Genomic DNA, 6,878 nt, shown 5'->3' on the forward strand with positions numbered 1-6,878 from the left:
TAAACTTTAGAGTGGGTCATCGTTATATGGAAAAAACGCAAACTTTATCTCACCAATCGAGAACAACCCTTTTTTGGTTTCATTTGGAGTCCCAAACAACTGTGCAAAATTTGGGGACGACTGGTTGTAGCTCGGCTTTCCGCATTGCGTTTGAAATTTGTATGGAAATTAGTATGGGAAAACCGATTTTTTTGTATTTTTATCCCTAGAGACCACAACTGTGTGAACTGTGCAACTAAGTATGTATAAATATAGTTCAGGAAGTGCTTAATAATTTTGTGGAAGGAAGTACGGTGCTAGAATATATCTAAAAACAGTTATAGCTATTCAATTATTTGCGGTTTGAATTAAACACCAAAAATCCCTTTTTCTGCAAACACTGCCGATGTACCAATGGAAGTCAGGGAGGTTTTATAGGGCTTACTGTTTGCAGTTTGTAAAACAAAAATTGTTGCAGTGTAAATATTTAATATCCACTTGTCGGTTCATTTGTTAGAGAGGAGATGTTGTTTGAATTATTAGCAGCTGGAAAATTTTAAATTTCTATACAAAGCTTTTGTTTGAAATATTAAACTGCCATTCGGGCCATCCGCATATAGAAAATACAGAAGTAGTCGTACGTTAAGATCCAAAAACAAGAGAAAACGAAAACTGTCTTCACCAGTTTCGTCTCAGGTACAGTCGGATTTCGCTTGTTGGGCTAACTTTAAGTGGGCTACGTTTCAGTTGGGCTCTCAAGCCAAATATCACTTCCAACAGTGCTGATTACTTTTCGAAATTTCGACCGGCTTCATGCAAAAACCGGCAAACGAGTTTAGTAATGATACAGATTCTTTCAATGCGATACAACGAGTTGCTTCCTTGATCGTTGTCAACGATATGGCTGAATGAGGGGTGAAGCTAATTTCTGTCGTGTTAAGAAATCCACCCGAGACCTAGTTACACTAGCGTGCACAGGAATCTTGTTAAGGAGGGCATTTCTTTTATGGCGCATTTAATCTGGGGATGGGGAGTACTCTAAAGTGCGTGGGAGATGGTGCTGTCCACCCACTACTGTTTCTCTACTGTTTAATTTAGCTAATTTTATTTATTTTTTGCTCCGGTGGTGGTTCATCTTCTTCAATGCAAACTGCTTTCAGACAGCCAATGGAATTTGGCAATTTAATCCCATCCGTCGTGAACCGTCCCAAAGTACCGCCAGTCGGGGTAACAGAAAATGATTCCGATCATTCAATATGTTTTAAAGATGATATAAAGGACAAACCCGAGTTTATTGCAACGCACATAAACAGCTGTAACTTTTTAACTACGGTAAAAAATGACTCGAAATTTTCAGAGAAGATTCTTAGACGATTGTTTTTTAGTAAGACCAAGGTTCAATGGCAAACTTATACCCACTTTTCAAGGGTGTTTCAAGGGAATCCAAAAGCTGTCTTTAAACTTTGTACAGCTGCGAAAAAGTTCATCCTCAGAATGCCTTGAGGTTCTTTTCGAAAGTTTTAGAACTCTGTGAGCTCTTTTGAAATTCTTCTCAGAAGTCCTCTGGAATAATTTTTAGGTCTCTTCTTGACTTTTACTCAGAACACCTTGCAACTGAAATTCCCGTAGAGTTTCAGAAGAATTTCCTCTAAAAAATTATTCCTGGCTAGAGCTAGAAGTTATCAGTACTCCCTTGAAATTTTCCTAAAAATCCCTTTGGAATTTCACCCAAAATTTAATTTTCTATGTATTCTTTTCGGAATCATCTTAGAACTATCTGCAGGATTCACTAGAAATTATACGCAGAATTTTCTTGGAATACTCCCCAGAAATGTTTTGGAACTGTCCTCAGGATTCAGTATCCTTGAGGTAGGTTCTTCTCGGATTTTTTTAGAACCCTCCTAAGAGCTCTTTTCAAATTCTTCTCAGAAATCCACTGGAATTATATTTAGAAATCTTCATGATTTTTTCTCAGAACACATTGGAACTGAATGAGCTAAAAATTATCCTCGGAATTTGCTTGAAATTTTGCTTAAAATCCCTTTGGAATTTCACTCAAAATTTGATTTTCTCGGTATTCTTTTCGAAATAATCTTGGAACTATCTGCAAGACACACTAAAAATTATCCGCAGAATTTTCTTTGAATTCTCCTCAGAAATATTTTGGAACTGTCATAAGAATTCAATCTCCTTGAGGTTCTTCTCGGAATATTTTTGAACTTTTTTTTTTCAGAACACCTTGGAACTGAAATTCCCCTAAAGTTTCAGAAAAATTTCCTCGGTATTCTCCAGAAATTCTTCCCAAAATGCGCTTGAAGTTATCCTCGGAATTCCCTTGAAATTTTTCTCAACATCCCTTTGGAATTTTATTCAAAATTTGATTCTCTCGGTATTCTTATCTTGGAACTATCTGCAGGATTCACTAGAAATTATTCGCAGATTTTTCATGGACTCATTCCCAGAATTTTTTTCTTTTAGAACTGTCGTCAGAATTCAATACCTTTTGAGGTTCTTCTCGGAAGTAAAGTTTAAGTTGTCCGTCCCTTCACCAAAACGTTGTAGTTTTTCTACCAGAAATGTTCAATAAAGCTTACCCCGCCATTCACCAGAACTGTGCAATTTTTTACATCAGGAATTTTTAATTCAGTTTGCCTCCCATGCAGCAGATTGGTGCAAATCTTACACCAGAAATTTTCAACACAAACTTGCCCCCATAAAATTTTACACCAGAAAATTACAATTGATCAGAACGATGCAAATTTGTCCCCGTAATGTTCAATAAAAATTGCTCCTATCATTAGAATGTTGCAGGTTTTCCTCCAAATAAAGCTTGCCCCTATTTTCAGACTTTTTATCATAAATTGTCAGTAAAACAGCTTCCCTCCAATCATCAGAATTGTGCAAATTTTACACCAGAAATTATTATTAAAGTTTCTTTGTCTATTCAGCAGAAGGATGCAAATTTAAGGAAAAAAAATTCCAAAAAGCTTGCCCTTCTGTTCACTACAACGGTGCAGATTGCCCACCAGAAATTTTCAATATGGCTTTATTTTAAATAAAGCTTGTCCCATCATTTATCAGACCAGTGCAAGTTTCCACCAGAAATATTCCGTTCATTTCATTTATCAGAGCAATGCAAATTTTGCACCAAAAATTTTCAATAAAGCATGCTCCTCCATTCACCAGAACGGTGCACCAAAAATTGTCAGTGAAGTTTGTTTCACCATGCACCTTTGTGGTGCCATTTTCAAGCTTTGTCTCTTCATGTACCAGAATGGTGCAAATTTTCCACCATAAATTTTCAATGAAGCTTGCATTCATCAGAAGGATGCAAATTATGCACCAGAAAAATTAATAAACCTTGCTTCTACATTCACCACAGTGTTGTGAACTTTCCACCCTCTTCCCTCCATGCCCCCCTTCGATGATATTTTTGCACCGGAAATATTCAATAAAAAGCTTTTTCTTCGATTTACTTCCACGAAGGTGAATTTTTTTAACCTTAAATTTACCCTCTTTTTTTAACCCTCCATGAACCACCCTGAAAAAAAAATTACACCAGAAGTTTTTTGTATGCACCATTGAGGTGCAATTTTTTGACCCAATTGAAGTTTGTCAATTTTCAGGCACCATCTCAAAGAAATTGACGCAATAAAAGGATTTCAGTGGTCTTATTTTATGAAATGAAGTTATTTTACCTTCAATCACAGTTATAAAGAAAACAAGTTATTTTATATTATAATTTTGTAAATGTGAATATAAAAATCTTATTTATAAAAAGTGGGGCAATTGCCCCACCTTGCCCCACCCTTTGCACGCTAGTGCCTAGTTCAACAGCAATATTTGCTTCAAGGGATAGAACAACATCGAAAAGAGTACCATCGTAGAATAAAATAAAATGAAATCGATTATTTTTTTGGAAATAATCGATTCACGGATTTAATCAATCATTTTGAATCAATCTTTTTGAATCGATCTTTTCAATCAATTAATTTTTCAAAAAGGCACAAAAATGTTTCAAATATAACGGATTATAGGAAAGTTGGTGCAAATGAAGCCTAGTTCAGTCTAGAGTTGATATTACGTTACATAAACTATCTTGTTATGGCGTTTCACCTATAATAGTCATTTAGTGTGATGATTGATATCATTTAGAAATAAATTGTGTAGAACGTACGCAGTGAATGTTTTGAGTGTAACATACATCACTGCTGGTCATTAAAATAGGTGTAGCCAAAATAAATGCGAAATTTTAGGTTATGCTCATTCAACTTCATTTTATTCGACTTTAAAGTTAAGCATTTGATAGTGTAATAAAAAACTAATTAATTGCGCGAGAAAACTCAAAGCCAAACATTGAATAACTCACTCAATAGAATCATGTATAAAATATGTCTGGTCAGTGAAATTTGTGTCTTGTATAAAACTATAGTATAGAAAGCATAAAAATAATCGTATAAGTTTTATTAGACTAATGACGCTTAGTAGCCACTGTGCCCTCCATTGTTAAGTAGAACCTTGTTCAATCTTCTTGGTATTGACTCAACCGAGCACCGCAAAGTTTCCTTTGGTATAACATACCACTCTTTTTGAACTGTGGTCCATAGTTGATCCTTATTTGAAGATAACTTTCTTTTAAGCTCGTTCCATAAATTTTCGATGGTGTTGATGTCAGGAGATTTTCTAGGCCGTGAAATAACCGACACTTTGTTTGCACGAAACCATTCCTTTACATACTTAGAAGTGTGTTTCGGATCGTTTTCGGCTAAAAACGGAGGGGTGGACCCGTAAGCAGAAACACCCACACGAAACCCATCGAGAACAGAATAAGAATCTCCTTCCAGCAACCAAGATCATATAATTCGCAATGGAACAAGCCCTCGTCCTGAAGGATGCTCCATGAGAGTGGAGAAGAGCCCGCCCTCTATCCACGAAATGTTAGCAACAGGAAGTTAGCAATTCCACTCTCCCTATCTAAATCGCTTCAATCGGTTGCCCTGTTGGACCCTCCCTTCCCTTTTGTATATGTATTTAAATGTATATTGTAATTTATATGTTTTATATACACGCAAACCAAAAATCTATTACAATGAATGTTAGTTCCATTTCCTATCATCCTCTGTTCATGAACATCGCAGCGAATTTTAGAAGTTGACCTTGCAGGCGATGTAATGGTTTTTTGCCTTTTTTTATTTCGTGTTCTGTCTGTGCTTTCACCTACACAAGCAAGCATTTGCCTTGATTTTTATGTTCAACATGGTAGAACGACGCACACCCTTGCCTCGAATCTCTCCAGCAGAAAAAGCATACGAAGTCGAGTGTGAGAGGAAATGAGCGCTTCTTGTTTGCTTTTAGGCTATCCTTATTCAGAAGCATGGAGAGAGCAGTGGAGAAAGCACGGGTCTGATAATCGCAACGTTCGTTGTTCGAGTTCAGTCGGCAACCTTTTTCCTATTGTAATCGATTAACAAAATTAACAAAAATCGATCAGGTCAGGGTGTTGAATCTCAGAAATAACGATTTGGCCAATAAGATCCGTTCTCTCCCAGATTGACACAGCCTTTTTGGAAGCTAACCAGAATCTTAAAAAATACTGGTTTCATTGAATCGTCGTCGGTCGATTACTCAACAACTGACTCGACTAATGAATACTCTCAGACAGAACTAGTCGGTATCTGAAACATCTGCCATGACATTTTTGGACGTTGAAAAAGCGTTCGACAATGTTTGGCATGGTGGGCATTGTGTAAAAATAAAACGATACGGTTTTCCAATCTTCCTTGCGAAGATCATCCAAAATTACCTTTCACACAAGGCATCACTTCTGATGCCTTCAACATTGGCGCGGGCGTTCCACAAGGAAGCAGTGCTGTAAATTTTCATATCATTCGATTGAAGATGAACCACTACAACCATTCAATCAATTCTGTGTAAACGAATTCTCACATGACCATAATTTGAAGAGCCCCTTTCTCATTCGAAGCTCATTGTCACTGTCAATTGAGTCACTCAGTATCATTTGATATACGACAGTGGAGTATGGAAGAAATCCAGGAAAATGGTCCCGAACAGACAAGTCGACCCGATGTCGGATCAATGTAAGGCTAATTTAAGGTCGATGTCGACCCAATGTCGTGTTAATGTCGGGTCAATTTTGGGTTTATGTCGGGTCAATGCCGGGTCAACATCGGGTTGGGGTTTGATAGAAGTCAGGTTGGTGTCGGGTTGGCTTAGCTTTTTCGCCGGAATGTCGACCAGAGCTCCGTTTGTGTGTAGGTTACACTCAATCGAATGATATATAGCGTTTCTCAAATGAGAATGATCCATGCCTTCGTCAAATGACTAAGCAACTGATATCACCCATTCGGAGGAGGTCCCCTTTGATAGCGAATAGCTACTTTTCTCATTTTCATCAAAAATGTTCAAATGATTTTGAGAATTTACAGCACTGCAAGGAAGTATCCTTGAGCCCATCCCCTTCAACTTGTTTACCTCACCTCCGACATTCCGGCTCTCCTAGATTGTGGAACATTGTCTCTGTTTGCAGATGACACATCCATCGTCTATAATGGAAGGGTCATCGGAGCTTTTACTGCCAAACATCAGAGAGGCTTGGATGTCCTGTCTGATTATTTCAACAACTGATCCAACAACGTTGATCCGTATCAACGTGGTAAAGACCCAGGTCATCATATTTCCACATTCCCAACCATCAAGACTTGTTCCACCTGAAAATAATAAGATCTGCTTGAATGACTCAGTGGTGGAATGGTCCAAAGCACAGGACTGCAACGCCTGTTAGCCAAATTTCTCTGGTGCTCTGATGCTAATTTGACAGCTCATCCTTTTCCTCTATGATTAAGCTTGGTACATGTGTTGCCGAAAATAAATAGAATTTT

The sequence above is a fragment of the Ochlerotatus camptorhynchus genome, unplaced genomic scaffold, assembly GCF_037179485.1.
Source record: "Ochlerotatus camptorhynchus isolate MF236.1 unplaced genomic scaffold, CSIRO-AGI_Acam_v1.1 ptg000105l, whole genome shotgun sequence".
Lineage (NCBI taxonomy): Eukaryota > Metazoa > Arthropoda > Insecta > Diptera > Culicidae > Ochlerotatus > Ochlerotatus camptorhynchus.